The sequence below is a fragment of the Manacus vitellinus genome, unplaced genomic scaffold (genome assembly GCF_001715985.3).
Source record: "Manacus vitellinus isolate BGI_N305 unplaced genomic scaffold, ASM171598v3 scaffold_17_pilon, whole genome shotgun sequence".
Taxonomy (NCBI): Eukaryota; Metazoa; Chordata; class Aves; order Passeriformes; family Pipridae; genus Manacus; species Manacus vitellinus.
In genome coordinates, this window is record NW_021939256.1 from 11,828,765 (window position 1) to 11,851,833 (window position 23,069).

The 23,069-nt window shown below is 40.3% G+C and overlaps 1 protein-coding gene across 3 annotated transcripts in view; it reads right to left on the bottom strand.

Annotated features, from left to right (window-relative positions):
• Positions 1–23,069, bottom strand: part of IKZF1 (IKAROS family zinc finger 1) — a 103,535-nt gene that overhangs the window by 58,820 nt on the left and 21,646 nt on the right. Inside the window, exon 1 of one of the 3 annotated variants that reach the window (XM_029958930.1) lies at positions 9,408–9,461. The exons of 1 other annotated variant lie outside the window; for it this stretch is intronic. The gene's annotated coding sequence lies outside the window, so the exon portion shown is untranslated. Of the gene's footprint in view, positions 1–8,568; positions 8,789–9,407; positions 9,462–23,069 lie in introns of those variants that run through there. One more of the 3 variants, XM_018070149.3, reaches the window with a different exon arrangement.

A 23,069-nucleotide genomic window follows, 5' to 3' on the forward strand; every position in this document is an offset into this window, starting at 1 on the left:
GTTTTTCACACTGGACTTGAGCCTAACATGTCTTGGGCTAAATTTTAAGTGCTAAGAGTAGACTTTACTCCTTTGCCTTTGATATGCTAAATCTGTGAATAGGAAAATATGCAGTTTTTCCTCCCTTTCCTTCTCTGAAGAATCAGCAAAGACATTGTCACCGACTTTCCAGAAAACAAGAGAGCCCTATGTATGGATATGAGGATTTGCACTAAAGCATCTATTTGTTATCAATTTGTAAATTAATAAATCTTTACAACGATTTTTCTAAAGAACAATGTCTTAGAAATGTTTATGATATGAAACCCTAAATTACTGTCTGTTGTGGTTTGGCAAGAAAAAGATGTTTTGTAATTTTTCATTGTTTAAGTTTTATCTATGAATCAAATTTGTCACTAGCATAAGAAATGTGCGTATGACTTCGTTGTCTTCAATGCAGTAGCATCTGTTTAGGTTATCAGCTAATTTAGGAGCCTGAAGTTAGAAATCAAAAGCTGGGTAGGCACCTGACTGAAGCAATCTTGCTCTCAAATGCTGAACGTGTGTTGCTTTCATTTATAGCAGGAAAGGGATCAGCAAAGGTAATAACAGATAATTCTTCTATTTAGGAATACAAATAGCTTCAAAGTTTGGCCCCTTATTACAAGAAATACAAAATAGACAAAATTCCTTTCAAAATAGATAAAACTATTTCTTCAAGGTTGTTCAGATAAAGAACTCTAACCTGTACATTTTCCTCTTCAGACTATGAATATCAGATTCAGAGATGAAGCTACCATAATCCTTTGGAAAAATAATAAAATATTGCAACCTTAAGACAATTAATAATCAACACACAAAACCCCTGAAAGGCCATGTTGATTTTGTTTTAAATAAGGAAGCACCTAAGTGACCATGCTCGCACAAAAATTTGGGATTAAAGTTAGTCAGCATTTGTCCATGTTCCCACCTTGAGTCCAAAGAAAATTTACATGTGACTGATTTTCCTCCTTGCAACTCCCTATACAATATAACTTGTGCTATGTTCTAATAATATATCAAAATATTTTATATCTATATATAGATATAAAATATCAAAAAACCCTGTGAATTAGTGAGGTACTTCTCTATATTTACAACAAGAAGTGGTTTTGGGACCCTTTAGAATTCCAGGTGTAAATAGGAAGAAGTCATTGCAAGGTCAAGATTTTTTAATCTTTCAGAATACAGCAAATTAATTATTTGCAAATCTTGGTTTATTATTTCATCTCCCGTTTTACAATGCAAATTCAAAAGTAAACTTCTGTGTTCAAGAAAATGAATGCTTAGAATTTATACAGTGCTTCATCAATCCAATAAAGCATGTGTAAGCATGTCAGTCCTCCTACAAACCCTGCTCTCTTAGGATATTAAAGGATTGCAAGACTGGGATATTTAAGTGATTCAGCAGAATGACCTAATCCACTGCTAAAGATGAGCCATGTTTTTACCTCTTCTGTGTTTTCCAAGCTACATATATACTGACTTCACTGGGACAAGCTGTGCTCCACACTCAGCACATAGTGAAACCTCATTTATAGTAAGGAAATGAAATCAGATACGTTGACATTTGTGGAACCACTTTGGACTTACACCAGCACACCTAAACTCAGAGCTGTCCTTCCATCTACAGGTAGCTCTACCTCTGGTGCTGCAAGGAGCCCACAAACATATACAACATCCAGCTGCATGTTTCCTGACAATTTGTAGGTGTAGCCTTGCTGAACAGACAGACAGGTTGTCTTGGGGTGCACCTTGGGGTGTCTTGAGTGCACCCCACAGGGGCAGGTCCTTTCCATGAAACCTCAAAGCAGAAAATGAGCACTCACAAAGTCTTGAAGAGCAGAAAATTAACTTTCTATAAGGGTCCTGGTATTATGCAGGTGCTTTTGCAAATATAAAAAGCGAGGAGAAGATGTGTTCCTCAGTGATGGCAGCTCTGGGTTAACTGCGATAGAACAAACGAGCAAAGAGGCAAACCCCAGCCTTGCTTCCACAGCCACCTTGGGGAAAGGCCTGACTTTGCAGCCCCCGCTTACGCAAGCTGCCCTGTGACAGGAAAAGGGACCGCTCGTGCAGGTCACTGGAACAGCCGGCCCTAATGGAGTGCTGGTGTGTGAGCACGTCTCCTCTTTGTGGTCTGTGACATGTCTCATTGGCTCCTCATCATACAGGCTGCAGCCAAAACCATAAAACCCCAACCTGCTTTAAAACCTAAACTGAAGCAAAGCTCCTAAAATGGGTCCTAGGTTCAACCACCCACGACATATAGAGTTTAATAAATAAATTAACAAAGCAAAAGGAGGCTGCAGCCCTAAAAACACAGTAGAATTAAACACCTATAGCCCTTAACATACCTGACAGAAGAATGTGCACATTAAAAAGAGGTTAAGGAGTGATATGTCATCACGTATGTGTCATCAGTCTTTTGGGATTTAAGTTGGGAGTTGCATCTACCTGCAGAATGGTAGTACAGCTGCATTTCTAACTGCGCCAGAGGGTCTCAACCGAGCAGAACCAAGCCTCTTGCATCCACTGATGTCAAGGAGTATGAGGCAACAACCAAGAAAGAGGTGAATAAAGGCACTATCGTAAAAGGATTTAACATTTAGCTTCCTTTTAAACCAAAGACCTATTATACGTGTTTTTTTAAATAGGCTTGTAACCTGACATACGAATGTGCTACATATGACTGAACATTCAACAGGAAGACTGTTAAACATGGAAAAAAGGTAATCTGTATAACCAATCTTCAAATACTTGAAGAAAACTGCTAGAATCCTACAAACTAGTTTTAATTAAAAGCATCCAATATCTCAGCAAGCAGCTGATAATTAGCTTTATTATTGTAATTTAATATGCTACACTTCACAATCTCTGTGAATGACTCTACTTTAGAATTATTTTAATTCTATTTTTAATTTCCACCTCATCACACAGCTCAGTGTAAATAATAACTACAAAGCTGAGGGGTGGTCCTTTCTGAAAACTGAAAACTGAGGGTCATAATAAGCACTTTAATGTCCTTCCATTTCTGCTTAAAAAACCAAAACAAATACCTCCAGGTCTTTAAAAGGACTGCATTAAACCAGAAAAAAGGTTAAAACTAAGTGGATCAATTTCTCTCCCCCTGCACTAATTCCATATTCAGCATTTTCTACATAGTCTAGGGAGATGTTTAGTTTATTCAGTCATTTCTCTGTTCCTGCCTAGTGTAAATTCTGGTTAACTACACGAATTGACAATACAATTATGAGCATACAGTGAAATTTCAATGGAGAGCTCCTGTCTGCAAAATGAAGAAAGCACTGTAATTCAACACACAAGATTAAGAAAAGAGCTCTGCTAACAGTGCAGATGTGAAACATTTATATGTCTGGCACATGTAATATTAATTTCCATGTTAGTGAACAATTGTGAGGGTGTAAAAAAAGTTGTCTCAAAGATCCTACGTAATTCTCAGTTCTTTGGGAATTCTTTTTCAAAGCACTGACAAATGACAAAAAGTGCACCTTGGATCCCATTTGTGTTTTCCATACATGCTCTTCTTAGAATTCTCACTGCTTGAGCTATATTCATGTAACAATTCATCGCTAAAGGAGACAATAAAAACAAATCCATTCTTTTATTGACTTTGTGTGCAAATTACTGGACTTGATATCATTGCAAATATGAAAAAGGTTCTTCCTTCAAGATTTTGAATTGCAACCAGAGTCATTATAAATCGTTTCCACAATATGAGAAAAATATGAAGCTAATTTTCCTAATTAAGGCCAAGTTTTATTAACTCATTAAACCCTGTCACCTTTATTCACTAAAAATCAAGCAGAAAAGTGGAATAAATTCACCATGACAAAGAAAATGCACACATTTCCATCTTATAAATAAACTGACTATAAAAGGTGAGGGGTGTAAATTAAGGCACTCAATCTAAGAACACAGCACATTCTCAAGTGGCCAAATTGAGCTCTTGGATATTTTTCCAGGGCTCTCACTCAAGAGAAGGCAAACAGCACATGAGAAACTGTGTTTTTTGTATTTATATGTATATAGGATTTAAAAAGCATAGAATGTCCTCAGCACAGCATATCTAAATATGCAACAGAGAAAACATAAAAGAATCCCTCTACATCTAGAAGTGTTATTGCCAAGTATCCTCAACAATACATCAGTAGTTAATTTGTCCAAATTATAGGAGGTTTCAGTAACTGTGCTTCATGATCACAGAATTGCTTCCTAATTTCCCTTCAAACTGTTCAGGCTGTTACGGATTATTAAAGGAAATTACCAGCCTGAATAAGCATATTAGACATCTGTGTGATTTTTTTCCCCCTTTAAATAAACGTAAAAGTAACTAAAATTAAAATTAATTAGCAAGTTTCTCCACACTACATATTTGAGTTAACTCACTCTGCTTTTGCATATATTTTGGATCCAACCTACTATGGACAATTCCAGCTTTATATTGCAACTGCTCTGCTGTTCTTAGTGAGTTGAAACAAGCGGAAAAATGAAGCAATTCAGCGGGGAATCAGATCTCTCTTACAGAGCAAGTTTCTCTTTTACTGAGAAAGCTAGAGCAACTGAGATCAGAAGAAGAAATGTAAATCTTTCACATGAAATAAGCAAAATAACCAAAAGAAGCAGACAATTCCCATTGCTTAAAAAATATGATGATTTCACTGTGACTGCTCATCAACATCTGCAATCTGAATGGCCTTTTGAGGCATTTATACAAGAAGCACAAGCGTGCCATCCAGGTCCCGAACCTGCACTATCCCATCCCCATGAACTTGCAACAGCGCAAATAAAGCTAAGAACATACATGTATCTTCTCAGAACTAGGATCTACTTTTGCAGTCACTGTTGGTAATAACCTGCTTAGTGCAAAAAACCCTGTAATCTCTTCTTGTGCACCAGCCTAAAGTACGGAGGAAGGTGTGTCTTAAAGGAGAAGGGTAATGCAGAAGTTGTTGCATCGTAATAACGACGCATCAAAACGCTATGGTACTAACATAATTCTGTTTAAATTTAGAGAGCAAACAAAACTCTCCAAGTTGTAGTTAGGTTTATGCATTGATTACAGACATAGGGACAAAAAGCCACAGCTCACATTGGAAGCAGGGAGTTTCCCAGCTGAAGTCTGTTCCTTTTGCTGGATAGCCACCAGGCAGATAAAACTGCAGCTACTTTCGATGAGTGGAAGATATTTAAAGTAGCCTCCCATTTAAAAATTGCCATAAAGCTGACAGGACTGAGGCTGCCTGCCTTGCTTCAGATGATATTCACACTCATATCTAAATGCTGTTCCCCTCCAGCGGTGGGATGAGGAGCAAAAATAATCCTTGGATTATAGAAAAAATGCCAGTGAGGAATAGGTCTTTTCTCTTTTGACTCTTGCACTGAGTTGCAAGCATTCTAAAGGCTTCCTAAAGAATCATAGTCCCAGAAAAAAATGAACAGAGCTCTTACCTTCCACTCCTCAAGTGACATAATGTATTCCTGGTATTCTTCTTTCTTTCTGACTGATTTTATACTTGCTGGAAAAGTGGAGTTTGTCGCTTGGGAGGGGAATTCCAGGGGAGCCCACTACACTGCCAGCAGAGCATCCTGCCGTACTCTCATAACGATGAAAACTTTTTCCAAAAATCCCATTACTCCTACACTACATTCTACTTCTTTACTATGTTTTCTTTGGTCTAATTCTATTACTTTTAATAACAGTAGAAAGTAATGACTGGTCAAAATGTAATCAAGTACATATGTGAATCTTGACCAAAAAATAATAAAATTCACAATGGACCCAGCTCTTCTTGCACATAAAACAGAAGGGAAAAAAATCGCACAAGTCTTCAGTGGAAGTTTTCCTGACAAAGAGCCACACAATAAGTCTATGATCCATGACTTTCGATATCCTCTGGACTTTTTAAGAGAACGTTGCCAAAAATGATCTGCCAGAACAGCATAGGATTCATTATGCCCTTGTTTTCTGTTGCTGAAATACAGATTGGACCCATTTCCTTGTTTTCTGCAAGATTGTGGTGTTAGTGTAAGAAGTACCTAAGCTCAAATAAAAAATGCCTGGAAATGTTTTTGGCTTCCTTTTGAAATTATCCAATTTTAATGATGAGGAAGAAGTTTTGCATTGTTGTAAAACTCTGTGGATTGATTCTCCAGTTACATTTTTGCATTGCTATGCAGGGGAAGTGGCAGGCAGACCAGGTTTTTGGTATTAAGGTCTACAAAGGAAAGCAAAACTACTATAGTAATGCTGAGATGGAGACTATTGCATTTTTTTACTGTACACTGCATGTAACAAAAATGACAAAGGTATTGTTCGTGCTTATGTAAGGCAACCAGCAACCAGATCATTCCTGGAGGAAGCACTGGCAGCCGGGAGCAGAGGTGGAAAGTCAGAGGTGTATAACAAGCTTGTCTCTACTGCAACTCCTGAGTATGGGACCTACTGAAAATACATCAACTCACTTTGATCACTTGGAGTTAAGTAGCCACCCTGAGAAATACTCTGCTGAGAGTTACTATGGCCATGAAGGGCAAAGAAACAAGAGTCTTCTCTCCTGTCTTCCCATTATTACATTGGACCAGAGAGATTAGTGATCTTTCTACCTCTTTAAATATCAGGGTCCACTAGTCCTTTCTGACTGAATTAGGACAGTTAGTACAATTTCACATTATGCCTCTGCATTCCTGTCATTTCACCTGGAAGTCATACCCAGTAGGTAGAGGACTCTTGCAGGTATCAGTGCATCAGGTTTGAAATCCTGGCTGTTGAGGCTGACCAGCACTGGACTTCGATTGACTTCCATCTGGTCAGTCTTCTCATTCAGTGGATAAACCTGATTTCTCCTTGGCTTTTTATGTTAAATTCACCTTGTCATTAGAGATAAAATTTCTATTTCTATTTTCACTCTAAACTTACAGTATATCAAGTTCTGAGCTTCGTACAATTTACTCCAAAAAAAAAAAAAAAAGGAAAAAGAAAAAGAGCACACGGATAGTCACCAATATTAATATTTGTGAGAAAACCTTTAAGGTCAGATGCCAGTCTGGGGTAATAGAAATGTGAACTAAGTAAACTACAGAGCTCTGCAGTATATTGGACACTTCCCCCTCCCCACAGTTCTCCTAAGGACAGTCACGATAAGGACAACTCCCACTTTAAGAGCTCTTGGTCCTGCACTTGGTCTACACTTAGTTTCTTATATCCCCAGGCATCAGCTTCAAAGGCTTGATAAAGGTATAAGGCATACAGCCATTCAACTACAACTTGGCAGAGTTTTTCTAGTGATTACTAGTGATCTAGTATCTTGAGGGGGTGGAGGGCATAGGTCTGTGTAAGCATTATATCCTGTACTTTTAATTCTGGTTTTAGACAAACATTTTAAAGTCAAAATCAAAGCAGAGCATACAATATTAGAAAGAAACTTCTGCTTGTAAGCAATGACACCTTTTGGAAAACAAATCTAGTACCAACTACTGTATACTACTGTTATATTGATCCATGAAGAAGAATACTGGGCATCACATGAACAAATCTATTCCCACTTTTTGGACTTACAATTTCCTTCAGTAGAGGAAAAAAACAAAAAATAAACAGTTACCTAAGGGCAAAAATGTGGTTTGGAAAATTCAGAAGCAACTACATTTTCATATAAGAATGTCATCTCATCCTTCATTTTTCTATTTCACTAAGGCTCCAAACACGTTAAACTATGCGATTCACCAGCAAGGTGAGAGAGCAGTGCCACAAGCAACTCAGAATCTGCCCCTGTGCTTAGCTGATTATCCAGATAAAGTCTTTCCAAGTATTTAAAAGGAATTTTAGTACCTATTTCTAAATGCAGTATATTAATATGCTTTTTCTTTACATTTCAATGATAATTTATAATGCTTAATAGAGAGTCATACTACATGGTACTCCAGTATGCATGTGAGTTACAATTGATGTGAGCAGTCAACCGAAGCTAACAGAGTGCGTCTTTTAAAGGATTTGGACCTTACAATGCATTACAGCTTCAAAATTTGAAACGAAACTATTAAAGTCTGGCAAATAGGTTGCTAATGTGAACGCATGAAAAATAATCAGGGTTATATACCTGGTTTATTTCATTTAGGGTTTTTTTGGACATCTAGACAGTAAACACATACAGATGTAGCTTTGGTGGCATGCAGATATTGAAAAGAAAAATAAGTAGTCAGGAAGATCTAATTCTAACTTCCGATCCCAACATAAAGTCCTTTGATAATACTGCTTACACTTACATGTGTAAGCAGACTCAGTGAAAGGAAAAAAAAAAAGAAAGAAAAAAAAAGGAAAGTAAAAAGAAACAACATTATATTCCTCTACAATAATTTATACAGGTTAAGCCAGTGGCCATACCAGTCTAAAAATTCTTGCATCTCACAAAAATCTCATTTTTTGAGATAATTTGCAATGATACACTACAAAATTTTCTGACACGGTATTATTCACTTTTAACAATGTGGAAAGCAGAATACTTTGCACAAAATCTGGCAGCATTACCATACCTTCTAAACCAAGGTAGAAAAGTAATCCAAGTAGTAATCAGGTTTCTTCAAGCACAAAATTAAAAGTTTCCTTAGAACGGACTGCTGCAGTGGGAACTCGTTTCTTCACAAACACAGTTTCTAACTATGCACATCTTCTTTAACAACGACTACGGAGCGAAATCGTCCCTTCACAGAGAGGGTAACTTTGCGGAACAGGGTGAAAGAGAACCTCCAGCTGTGACAGGCTGTATGGCAAGGAGGAAAACTTCTGGTAGCACCGCTATTCGGAAGTCAGCAACTTCTCTAAAGCCTTTCCCCTCAGGCGCACTGGGGCTGCTAATTTTAATATTTCCTAACAGTTTTGACAACCACCGTATCTGCCTCCCCTCTGCAAACTACGGGCGCAAGCAACTGGAACTCGGGCTTTGAATGAACCTAAGTGCTGCGGCTGACTCGAGGAGGCAAACACAACACCGGTCCGCACTTGAGTCAATGTACACCCCTTCCCGGCCAGCTCCTCATGGCTACTCATGGCTACTCATCTCTAAAATTTTAAGGAAGCACTCAAAACCGCCTGGATTTACACACAAGCTGCGGATCAATGTTTCCAAACTAAAAAAAAAAAAAAAAAAAAAAAAAAAAAAAAAAAAAAAAAAAAGCGGGTGGGACGTAGGACGTGGAGAAGGGGAAGAAATAGATAGGATGCGATGGGATGGGAGGACAGGGACCGGGCTCCGCAGTCTCACACTTAACGCTACCGGCAACCCCTCCTGACCCGCGCACCGCAGCCGCCCGGGGCTGACCCGCCACCCCGGGGGCTGGGGCTGGTGCCCGCCCGGGCCCCCGCCCCGCGGTACCTGCTACGCCGAGGCCGGGGCGGGCGGCAGCAGTGGCGGCGCCCGCTCCATGTACCGGCGCTGCCCCGCGGGCGGAGGCTCGGCGCCCGGTCCCTCCCCACCCTCTCCCGCTCTCCCGCCCGCCCGCCGCCCCCGCCCGCTCCGCGCACGCCCCCGCCCCGGCGGAACGGGGCCGGAGTCGAGGTCGTGCCTGGGACGCCGACGGGGTCGGAGGGGCTTTACCTGGCGAGGTACCTGCTGCCGGGGCGCCCCGCCGGCTGCGCGCAGCTGGAGGCGCGGGAGAGTGTCCGGGCTCCGCACCGCCCCGCCGGGCGCTCCCGGCACCGGACTCATGCGGGTCTCCCAGCGCGGCGGGCAGCGGCCAGGCACAGCGATGCGGCCGGGAGTCACAGGGCGTCAGCGGTACACATCCACCTGTAACGCTCCAGAGCTCAGGCTAAGGGCTCAGATCGTCCTCCTATACTTCAACACAGGCATTCGCGTCCCGCGCTTTTTAAGCTTTTGAATTTAACCACCGGACCAGAACTTAAGCAACTTACTCAAAATCGGTGGCAGAGACAGTCACTGAAATGCTTATGCTTCAGACCAGACGGCACGGCAAACCTGATGGAAATTACTCATGCTTGATAATTAAGCAGATACACACTCTGTGGAGGATCAGGATCTCTCTTTTTTTTTTTTTTTTTTTTTTTTGCTGTGCTTCAGTTCCTCGTCTGCAAGATGAGGATAATAATACTTCCTTTCTCACATCCTATCTTTATATTTGCTCCCATATGAGAAAAAAATTAGACATAACTTTGTGCATGTTAGTAATCTCATTGACTTCAACTGGACAATTCAGAGCCAAAAAATTAAGCAAGCATGTAAGCATTGGAAAGATCAGGAGCTTAGAACACAAGCTCTTTGAAATTGTCTACTACTTATTAAAAGTTTATACTGTACAGCAATATTAGGTCTCCGAGGCTAAGTTGTCCCCCTTCTAGAACAGAAATGGAAGGACTATACCTGGGGGTCTTTTTCAGTCACTCCTTCCCTCAGAGAGGCTCTACAGACGTGATTGCTGTGCTCTGCACAAACTAGGGTAGTATCTGGATATGTTTGAGATGAACCAGGTATACCGTGTGCTTCTCAATTTTATTTATTTTTCACACTGTGTCTTTAAAGAGATGCAGAACCCTCTTTCTACTATAACTTCTAAGTAGACTTTATGGATTTGATAGTGTTGAAACTTGGAGGAAAATTCTCCTCATATTTATTCCAGAAGACCCCCATGTCTTCCAGCAGGTTTGCATACAGGGATTCAAGTGCATTTGGCCAGTGGAATCACACCCTGGCAGTAAAAAAGAAAGAGATTTAAAAAATATCCACAAAAAGATCCATTAAAAGGTGCCACCATGTACTTAGCAGATAGTACCTTTCTCCAGCAAATCGCAAAGAGCTCAGCCTCAGCAGGACTGGGAATACGGGTCGTCACACCTTCTTCAAAAGCAGAAGCTGGTTAACTCAGGGGAACACAGAAACTTTCCACAGATACATGCCTTTGGATATTTTGAAGTAAAAGGACCAACACTCCACTGGGGAATGGCTCTTTCAGCAGCTGTTTGCTGCTTTCCTGTGCTTCAGCTGCCATAGGGCCCCTGCACTCCAGCGCACCAAGGGGGAACTGATTTGGCATGTATTTTTTTAAGGCAGGTTTCACACTGCACAAGCCACGATGTCTCGTTAAACATTTGATACAAATGTTAAGGCCAGAATTGAGTTGCTAGACGTGTGTGAGCTGAGCCTGCTGAAGTCCAATCTTGTGAATTGTAAAGGATCTTCTGCAACCCACTGCATTTAGGTTTAGCAGCTCATAGGAGCTCTCTGCACTTAGTAGATGGTGCGGAAGATCCTTTTAAGGCTGAAGCCCTGGGGAAGGAGCAGCAGTACAACCACGGCAGCACTGAGCTCACTGGTGGCAGACTGCTCTCACGTATAGCAAGTTTCTTGCTGGGAGAACAGCAGTGGGCATTCTGAAGGGAGGTCCACTGTCCCAGTGATGCTTACCAAGCCCAGAACTACTTTGAAAAGATCTGTTAAGGGATAGTTACAGATATACACTTAGGCACTCGCCTGAGGAACCAGATTCTACAAGCCTTTTCTTGCACTATTTCTACTGACATTATCGGGAATCTTGGATAAACCAAAGTGGGTGTAAAGGATCTAAGGTAGAAACAGGTATGGCAAAAAAAAAAAAAAAAAAAGAGTGGCCTTATAGTTGTCTAATTCACTGCCAGGCGAAATCTACTTAAGAGACTTTTCCATTGTTATCAGATTTACAGTGGGAAGCATCTAACAAGGCTGCATAGTGAATGGTTTCCTTCAGATTTGTTCTTAAATACAAATAGAAATTGTTAATGCAGGAGGTACTATATTTCTACTGCTGTGTATTATCATTTACCATTTATTCCTTTCTACAGCGGTCTTACCAACCGGAATCCTCAAAACGGTCAGCATGCCACATTCGTGCTGCTTCAGTCCATTACCAGACAGGTGCTGATAATTAAATACAAAAGTACAGCAGAAAATTTTTGCAAATTGAGAACCAATAAAAAAGTGTTAAACACCGAGCGAGCATATTAGGTGCAACAGCTGGAGTGTGCCAGGCAGGTGCTTCTCTCGCCTTTCCACTAAAAAAATTATGTTTAATTATTCAGAGAATTGCCTGGGCAGAGTGTCCAGAGGCTTTGCTTGCGGGATTGTGAACCTACTGGGTGAGTAGTTCCCATTCAGTTTGGAAAACACAAGTTCTGATCAAGATAAGGATAGTGAAGATTTATTAGAAACATGTTAAATTTCCGGAGGCACAAAAGGGTAATGGATGTTGTCTTCTACAGCCAGAAATCTCCCTCAAACCATGCCTTCTACTCTAATGCTAAGTATGACCAGGTTGTTTCACAATCCTTATCGTAGCTGTTCTCTCACCCTGAGAAGCCCCCCGCAGGACTATTTTGCTCTCAGGAAGGGTCTTCACACTTTGCAGTGCCACAAGTGCTTAAGAAAATATCATGGACTTCACACTAAATGGTTGGTTGGCAGCTATTTGAAGACAACATAGGAAATACAGCTCATTGCTCTGAATCCACATAATGTCTAACATTTAATAGATCTTTCTTTGTTTAGAATCTTTGATCCATTAAACTGTAGTCTCAGATTTTTTAACTTTAGAGAAGAACTCTGTCACCTCTTAGTAAAGCTCTAAGGCTTTTACCTCAAAAGCATCTCAAAATTCCATGGTTTCCTCTCCTTACACATCATGGGAAATATCACCACTAAAATCTTTTTTTCCCATCGGTCTGTTCACATAATTTTCCTCTTTGCATTGTCATGCTGACTTCTCAACCACTGTTGGAACACACTTATTATTCACTTTTCTCCCACCTTACCTTACATCGGCTTCCCACTGTCCTTTACTTGATCTCTCCCATCATTCTCGTTTCTCATTTACATGTAAGCATTTCAGGCAATTGCCTCTACACTTTTTTTTCCCACATAACTTTTTTTCACCAACTGACCTCCTGAACTCAACTAAAAGTCTCTTGCTCTCTCCAGTCTGTGTATTTTCCACTAACTTCTTTTAAGTCTTCTTTTTACAATTAGGAAGTCCCTCCTTATGGTTTTCTGTGCCTCAACCTCTCCATTCTTTCTTTGTGAGTTTCTTACCAAGAGGCCAGAGAAACTCTTAGTGTGTTATGGAGACTAACACAAACACAAGATAAACAATTGCTGTAACAATGCAAGGAAATGGGGATGACAGATGATCAGGTATGTGAGAGAATAACTACAGTTTGTCATCAATGGCTTTTTTAACTCCTTTCCTTTTAAGGAATAGTAAATACAAATAGAGGGGTTTTAGTTTGTTTGTGGGGTTTTGTTTGTTTGTTTGTTTGTTTTTTGCTAGAAGAATATTTTACAGTAAGGAAATAGGCTGAATGTGACTGCAGACATTTTTGTCATCAAGGTGCATATTGTATGACTGTTGATTGACTGATGTGTAACCATGAAGTTGAATCACATTTGCTATTCAACAAGGAGCATCTCAAGCTTATATGTATTTACAGTTTTAGTGGAACTGAACACTCTGGTTATGGGTGTTCTTTGCTCTCGTATGAGAGCATACATGCACACATACACAAAACACTTGGGAAGGAGCATACCAAGGACATCATCAGTCCCACACATTCTGTCATATCACTGTTTCAAAAGCATCCTTTCTAAAATTTTCTGCTTATGGTCACATCTGGACCAAAGCTAATCACAGACCAAGGACAAATTCTGGAGCTCTCACTCACATCCAACCTGTTATCTCGTTTTGTTGGCTGATTGGCATTTTCACTTGGATGGCTTTGGTAACCTGAAGAATCTGTTGGAGAAACAACTGGCCAGTGGGTCTGCCTACAGGACAAGTATGGCGGAGACAGGAACCAGCCACACCAGCACTCCCATTTCATAGGGTAGACACACTGTAATTATTGCTAATTATGTTTAGGTAGCGCACGGAGATGCTGGTTTATAGGTGTCATTTTATCACAAGCTGTTGCTGTCTTCTCAGGCAATATGAATTGCCTAGTCTGTTGAGCAAAATGGGACATTCTTGATCACAGGCTAATCAGTCTTGTCAGGGACTTGGTTACATACAGTAATACCTTGGTGTCGGGGGGGAGAGAAGGACGCAATTTCCTTCTACAGTAAGAAAGTTCTGACTACAGAAGAGTAAGGCACTAAAGTCAGCAACAGCAGCCTCAGCTAGGATAGAACTAGAGCTTCAACTATTTTAATTGATATCTAGTTTATGCTTATTTTTTTTGTAACTGGTTTTACATTGAACATACATAAAATTTAACTTCCATTTCATCTGGAGACAGTTACTGAAGTCCAGCAGTTATTCTAGATTTCCAACAAAACTGAGAACAGAAATGCTTTAGTCAGAGTTACAAATTTAAAAATATTTGTGTGGGGAAGAGGAGACTGAGTAGAGACCTCATTGCAGTCTACAACTTCCTTGTGAGGGGAGGCAGAGGGGCAGGCACTGATCTCTTCTCTCTGGTGACCAGTGACAGGACCTGAGGGAATGTCCTGAAGTCAGGAGAGGCTTAGGTTGATTATTAGAAAAAGATTCTTCACACAGAGGGTGGTTGGGCACTGGAACAGGCTCCCCAGGGTCACAGCACCAAGCCTGACAGAGTTCAAGAAGCGTTTGGATGATACTCTCGGGCACATGGTGTGAACTCTTGGGGATGTCCTGTGCCAGGTAGGAGTTGGATTTGATGATCCTTGTGGGTCCCTTCCAACTTAGCATATTCTGTGATTCTGTGATTCTCTTACTTAAAATGCCTCAGAACAGGACTGCTATCATTTCTGTACTAGTACATATCCATAGGATTCTTTGATCAGACATGAGAGAAAACATGCAGACTCCAGCACAGGGCAACAAAAACAATGAACGGACTAGAACACCTCTCCTATGAGGAAAGGTTGCAGGAGCTGGGACTGTTCAGCCTGAAGAAGAGAAGGCTCAAGGGAATCATAGTATCTAAATACTTGATGGGAGGGAAGAAAGAAGAGGGAGCCAGGTTCTCCTCAGTGGTGCTCACTGATAGGGAAGAGAAAATCGGTAATGGATATTTCACGTGAACACAAGGAAGTACTTTTTTTGTGTGTGTTCAAATATTGGAACACGTTTACCAGAGGGTGGGGTCTTCATCTGTAAAGATATTTAAAACCCAGCTGGACTTGGTCTGGGGCAACCTGCTCTTGCTGACCCTGCTTCAGCATGATGTTTTGGTCAAGAGCCTGTGATTAGAAACATTAGATGTCTGTTTTTCAGACATCATTAAATTTTAAAAAGTTCTTCTGATTCCTTCTGATCCCTTCCAAACTTATAGCTGTACTTCAGTGTAAATTTCTCAATTAATTTTTGTTTTGAAAAAGTGGAGTAAAACTTTTCTACATATACAAAAGGGGCTGAATTAAGAGGGTTTGTCACATTTCTTTGGCTATCCATTGCATCTGAAGTTCAAAGAATTTGGGGGTTTGGGGGTTTTTTTTACATATATTACATGGAAGTGCTACCGCTGTCTGTTTACAGGATGAATACCACGGTGGCTAGGACCTAATCTACCCAGGCAGAGATGAAGATGTTCCTGAGCCTAGACAGATACTGGATCTATTTCAAGATCAACATTGTTAACCAGGCATTTCTTCACTAATAAAGTTGTTTAAGAATTGACAAATGCTTCTTTTGAGGGCCTACTGCCAAAATTGATCCTACCTGAGAAAGTAGCTAGAAGTAGGAAAAAGGTATAGGTTCATTTTTTCTTGGCCTTAATCTTGACTTGGCCTTAATAAGGAAGACATTAGAAATTTAAAATGATAATTGACTGGTAAATGGACAGCTCATCCTCTTCTTCAACTACTCATATGGTTACTCCCTAAAAATTCGAATGGACAGATTCAAAAACTTAAAAGAAAATATCTGTTGGATTTTCTGGCAAAGGTGAAATGAAACAAGTCTGTTGTAATTTCAGTGTTGTCTACTAAGAAGCAGAAAGCAATGGAGAGTTGTGTTAGTGAACTGACGTATTGGTCATAGAGCTTTACTTTTTCATTTTCTTTTAGATCCATCTCCTAAAGTCTCTTGGCTATTTCCTTCAAATCACAAAGCTCTAATGAAGTCAGATTAGAAAGATCCAGAAGTATGTTACTGTCAATTTTCATTAAGAATAAACTATTAATAGTACTTTTAATAAGTTTTAATAAGTTTATACCTTTATAATAAGTGCACTTGTTTGACCCTAGAAAACAACACTGTTATCTGTGAGGTCTGTCATCTTCTACAAGCCCCACCTTGCTCAGGAGACTGTCCCTGGGTATAGCTGGTGATGAATTATAACTTCTGATACTTGCTGCACATATGTGCCAAATACCCTGAGTCTGGAGAAACACTCATTTTAAGTAAGCTTATCTTTATGCCTTCCTATACCAACATATTTCAATATAGCTGAGAGGGTACATCTCCTCTCTGAACTATCTTATTTATAGTTAATGATGACAGGTATGTGGTCAGAGTGCCATTGTAGTCAGTGATCATTGTGATCATTATGATCTCTATCACTTGTTCAAAACCTTTTTTGTTTAATGGCACTTGAGAGTTGCTGTTAAGGAATCTAAAGGGGACATGTCTTCTATAACAAGCAGCAATAAAGAAAGCTCTGGAGATTACTGCTGCAGTCCAAGCAAGGGGTTTGGACAGTGTTCACTGTGCAGTTTTAGTGAACCATTCAGTATCTTTGTACCATGGTTCCTTGGAGAAAATGACATAGTTAACACTTCTTTATTTCGCAAGGGTATTCAGAGAACACCATAAACATTTTGAAAATTTCAGGAAGTGTGATAAAGGATTCCATTATGAGGGGATGTCTACAGGGCAGACTGAAGCTTCTCTGCCTTCTCATCGAGCCAGACAGATGACAAGCCAGATGACAAGTGAGCTCGTGATGTATTAACCTTAGCTGGCTGCCAGGTGCCCACCATGCCAGTCTCTCACTCCCCTTTCTCAGCAGGACAGGGGGAGACAATATGGTGAAAAAACTCATGGGTCAAGAGAAGGACACAGAGCACACTTGCCAACTACCATGATGGTGGAAACAGACTCAGCTTGGGGAAATTAATTTACTTTGTTGCCAGTTAATAACAGAAAAGGATAATAAGAAATAAGAAAACCCATCAACCTAAAAATACCTTCTATCCATCCCCTTCTTCCCAGGTTCAGCTCCACTCCTAACACTTCTACGTTTTTCCCTGAGTGGTGCAGGAGGATGGGGAATAGGATTTGTAGTCAACTGATAACGCTTCATCTCTGCAGCTCCTTCCTCCTCACACTGTTCCCTTGCTCCAGTGAGGACTCCCTCCCATGGGAGGGACTTTAGGAACTGCTCCAACATGGGTCCTTCCCATGGGCTCCTGTCTTTCAGGAATTGACTATACCTGCTTGGGTCTTCCACGGGACCTGCCAGAAAACCCGCCCCAGTGCGGGCTCCTCTTCATGAGCTACATTTCATTTCCTACCAGAAGGCTGCTCCAGCATGGGCTCTCCATGAGGTGCAGCTTCCTTTGGGGCGCATCCACCTGCTGTTTCATAGGGTCCTCTATGGTCTGAGAGCCTCCGTGGGCTTCAGGAGGACAATGTCCTTCACCACCATCTTATCCCTGGGCTGCAGGGGAATCTCTGCTCCAGCACCTGGAGCACCTCTCCTTCCTTCTTCAGTGGCCTTAGTGTCTGCAGGGCTGCTTCTCTCACATTTGCTCACAGCTGCTGCACAGCATTTTCAACCCTTTCTTAAAAATGTTTTACCTGAGCTTCCATCAGCACTGCTGATGGCCTCAACTTTGCCTGGCTGGAACTGGCTCTATCTGATAAGGGACAGCTCACAGAAGGCAGTTCCTGCAGCTTCCCCCACTACCAAAACCTTGACATGTAGCCTGATGCTGGCTTGAAGATACCAACACAGCTGTCTGACTCCCAGTGTAGAGCTGTTTACACCAGTGGATGCACAGCATAGGTAGGGAACATCGTGTCTGTTCCCTTCCTCCAGGTGCAGGCATACCATTTGGCAGGTAAGCAGCTTTGTAAGCCTGAGCTTCTAAAAAGTGGTATTTCAGATTATTTTTATTATTTGCATTACCTAAAAACAAGCAGATGCCACTCAGGGTCTAGCACTCCATCATATGTGGCAGTGTGCAAACAGTTCATGACCCATATTTAGTCAGACAATGGATCACCAGCAGCTACACACAGCTCAGGGAACCCAAGGAAGAGGTGAGATCCTATCAGGCAAGTAAATAGGCCAAGGATTGAAGCACAGGGTCACTGCAGTTGTTATCAAATTTTGTATTATTTGTATAGTTTCTGTTATCCCACAGCCAAAAATAGGTTCAAGGGAGAAAATAAATTATCTGGGATAATACATACAGGCACATCCTTCCTAGCCCTGAAAGAAGAAAATGATGATTGGAAAAGAGAATGAGCAGGCTGGGGAGAGCGATCAAGGATACGAGACCTTCCTAGCAGAAGTACAGAAAGTAAGTATTAGATTAAACCAAGGATGGAGAGCCCGGAGCAGATAAAAACTCCCCAAACCATATGCTAAGACAATGATGTTTTCAGCATTTTGAATGGACATGAACAGGAGAGGACAGGCTTGCATCTGACAAGGGTGGGAGACAAGATGAAAGGTGACTGAGACACAAGGTGATGAGAATTTAAACATGAATTCCAGCTACAGGCAGGTTTAGGAAGTGTCCCGCCTGGACAAAGCCATACAGGAAGGATCCACAGCTTATTCCTTAGGGGAGGATATAATAAAGGTGGTTTGAAGGGAGGGTTACTTTATTTATTCTGGTCAGAAGCAACATATATTATACATTGTTATTGTGGTGTTGATCATGTCAAGAATACACATAAACTGTGTAGCTGTCACAGCTTCTCTTTGTCCCAACCCTGCCCCTTCCCTGGGTGTGTCCTTCATAGCAAGAGCCTCAGGAGACTCAAGATGGAGATGGGTGATATTAGGGTGAAATTAGCCATAAAGAAAACATTTAAATAAAAATGATTAAGCCAGTGTTAGAGCTATTATGGGACAGAAAAGAAATGTCAGAGAAAAAAAATGTGTACCATGACTGCCCCATTACACTATAATTAGTTTATCTTTGTATAATTTATGGTTAGCTCTATGTCAATGAATTCCAGCCAGAAGAAGCCCCTGGCCTGAAGCAAGCCTGCAAGAGAGAGGAGCCGGTGATGCCTGTATTGCACAGGATTTTTAAAGGTGTCCTGGGAACTCAGATGTGCTCCATCCTTGGAAATTAAAAGGAAATATCTTATTCTTGTACAAGCTAATTGTCATCGAGCTAGTTACAAGCTAGGCACCTAAATATCTTCAGACATTTATGCTTAGATTTCCAATTTTACCTTGGTACAGGTAAATACTTTTAGGAAGAATTTGGAGTATTGCTCAGTGCTTAAATTATATAATCAGTCTAGTGGCTCTTGATAGGCATCAGCTGAGTTTAATGAAAAGTATTATTTATCTCAAGGGAGGTGAACAATTTTTCTTTTTCTGGTTCTCTAACTCCTTCTTGCCTTTAGAGACTAATATTTGACTAGAAAAATAATCATTAAGAAAGTTTATACTGTTAGATGGAAATCTAGCCAGTTACCTGACTTAATGACACAAACATCCAGTAGTATGTATATATTGATGCCTTGAAGTGAATACCAGGATGTTTTGTCCTGTAAGGTAAATATTGATCAACATGTACAGTGTATTTTCCCTTTGGATCAATATGCCTGTTTCTTCTTAAATCGATAAGTACTTATTCTTACATAGAGGAAAAGTTTGTCTCATAATTGGATAAAAGTGGGTATATAGCAAATGAGAACACTTTTCTTGCTTGCCTCCTACAGTTGTGGGGCTCATGGTTTTAAAGAAAAAAGTCAAACTGATCATGTAAAATGCTGCAGATGAGGTTCAAAAAATACTATCACTCACATCTGCTGAGCAAAATATAGGAAACATCCACATACATGACCCAGCTTTTAATCAGAACGATGATGCTTGCTGAACTCATCTGAAGCAGTGAATATTCCTCATTATTTTTTCTGCCTTTTTGTTATTTTTAGCTTCTTGGAGCATTTCTTTCTGCATATGTTTAAACAACAGGGATGAATTTCCAGGGAATCCTGGGACCTGTTTTGTGATCTTAAAGCTTTGCATCCTAACTATTGTTCAATTGCAACTGATACCCTGATTTCGAAATGAGTAGATGTGAGAATTTGACCATTATTTCAGAACTTCATCATTTTCAGAATCTGAAAATTTTCATATTTTTTCCTCTCTACTACAAATACATGTAGAAATTGTTTAATACAAAAGCTTTTACTGACACTTTGTTGTTCTTGTCATTACCACTACAGGTTAAAAAAAACCAAAACAACCAAAAATAAACCCCAAACTTTCCACTTCCAAGCATAAATAAATTCTGCTTTATTAATGCAAACTAGCCAGCTATGAGAGTGCTAGTATGATCAATTATAAGTGAGAATTTGGCCTCAGACTGAAAATGGTAATATTTCAACAAAAAATTTATAGGAAAGCGAAGTAAAGAATGCTATTTAAATATACAAAATCAAACAACTAACAAAACCCCTTTATGTTTATTCTGTCAGTGCCTTTTCTTCCATGAAGGATTTGGAAAAGAAAGAAGGATGAGAAGCACTGTCACATTTTGAACATTTAAGAATAGAGATGCTTTACAAAAATAAAGTAACTTCTGATTATTAATTAGATTAGGGCAGAGGAAGTAAAAAGATTCATGAACATACACATCTTTTAATTTATCTTATGAATAAATGTATAACTAAGTAAAGTAATAAAAAACTACTGTTACCCTCTAAAGAAATGTAATTAGGGTTCTCATTTCTCTCCTACTGCAGTAATACTTAAACAAAAGAAACTATCTACTGAGTTTGGCTTTTGAGGGGAAACCTCTATTTTCAATCTCCAGTATTTCCAGGTGAAAACATCTTCCAATTCATCTGATACATTTATGCCACTATTTGATTGACTGCTGTGTGAGAAATTAAGGTACTCTTGTTAGGGCTAGTTGCCATTAGGCTGCTATTTTTGGCTAGGATGGAATTTTCAAACTGCCTAAAGGAAGGCCACTGTCTGGTGGCACAGGTTTCCAAAATTCAATTAGGCCATTTGGAGGGAAATAATCCCCCAAAATACTTTTTCCAGTGAAATTATTAAGTATAATGCTCACCTTCAAATACTTGTCAATCCATTTTGTACCCTGGATTTCTGAACTCTTGAGTGAGAATGCTCAAGACTAAGCACTAAGTCTCCCACTGATAAGGCAGGTGGAGATCTAGTAGAGGGCAAGTTGGTCATGGCTGCTGCTGCTGCTGGGAAGAGGAACCTATCCAGCAGCCCCCAGGGTGAGTGGAAGAGAGACCCACCTGGCAGTCCTTGAGGTAAGTCCAAAAATTGAAGGAATCATACTTTCTTTGCTTATTCTGAGGCCACTGTAGCAATTGGTCACAGCTGTGTACAGCTGTTTGACCAAAGAACTGCAAGTTGTAAGTGCATAAAATTCCTTATATTGCATGGTTTTGTTAATAAAATGGGTGGCAAGTAACAGATGACTTCAACTGCACTTCACTGTGCTGTTCCTGTTCACGAAAAGGTGAACACTCTGCACTCCCAATAACACCACTTGCTTCCTTCATGTCCTGCAACTTTCCTTTACCACTCCCACAGACACAGGAATTTTCCAATTATTTTCCTCTAATTCTTCCAGTTTCCCCAGTAACTCCATCCACCAAATCTTCCCTCAATCTCCCTCACACCCATTCTTACTCCCTTCATTACTTGTGTTAATCCATCTCCCCTGTTCCCATGTCAATTCTGCAGCAGGCTCTCCCATCCTTGACTTCCCTTGCCTGGCTAGTTACCTCCTACATTTCCCCTTCATATCTGAGCACATTGAGTGTACTGTCTGCAAGCACTGATAAGATTTCCTGTATTCCATTTCCACCCTAAGAGTGTCTAATCTAGTTTCTGCACCTTTTTCTCCACTGAAATTAGGAACAGCTGAACTTGGTCAGATCAAAGGACCATCTAACCCAATATTCTGTCTCACACAGTGGCTGAAAGCAGATGCCTGCAAAGTATTATCAGTATGGGCAAGGATATAGTGATATTCTCCCCACCACCCCCAGCTGTTCTGGTCAAAATCTCTAATGATCATTTTACAGCCAATTTTCAGAGCCGAAACTTGCTTATTCTTATCCTTCTTGCCCTGTTTGCATCCTTTAGCATCATCTCCTTTCTCTTGATGACTACAAAACCAGTGCTGACTTTAGGTTCTCCTCTTAGTTTCATCATGATTTTTGGAAGTCTCTCTTGTTCTTAGATCATTTTTTGGGGGCAGGCTTCTGGGATCTGTCCTAGACCTCTTCTCCCCTCACTCCTCCTCCAAAGTAAGAAGATGCAAGGTGCTTTTCCAATTAAAACTTCAGCTAACAATTCCATATTGACAGACTGATCAACCAGATCTTTCTGTCTGGTTTCTGTAATTTTCTGTCTAAACTGAAAGTTCAGCCTTTTCTAATATGCCATTCAGAATATTTCTCTTAAGCCCAAGTTCAACAGTGCCAAAACAGGTGTCATTTCTCTGCCTTGAGTTCTGACCACGACTTCCTTCTGAATCATAGTACACCAAATCAGCATCCTGCCTCTTTTCTGACACTGTCACCCAAACCCTTCATCCTCAACTCAGAACTTTCTCATGTTTTTCACATTCAGACTATTGCAAATACTTGAAAACTATTTCACATTTCTAAAAATTATTTTGGCTATACATCCAACAGTGGTAATAGCTAACTCCAAGTTCTCAGCCCCTTGTATCTTGATTACTGCAAAATCCTTTCTTTGAATCGTGAAAAGCTGCAGTTCATGTTCATTCAGAATATGGATGCAGATTTCATCATGCTTTCCTGCCCCTTTAACCAAATGAAATTTTTTCCTAGATACCTTCATTTACTATTCATTCCATCAC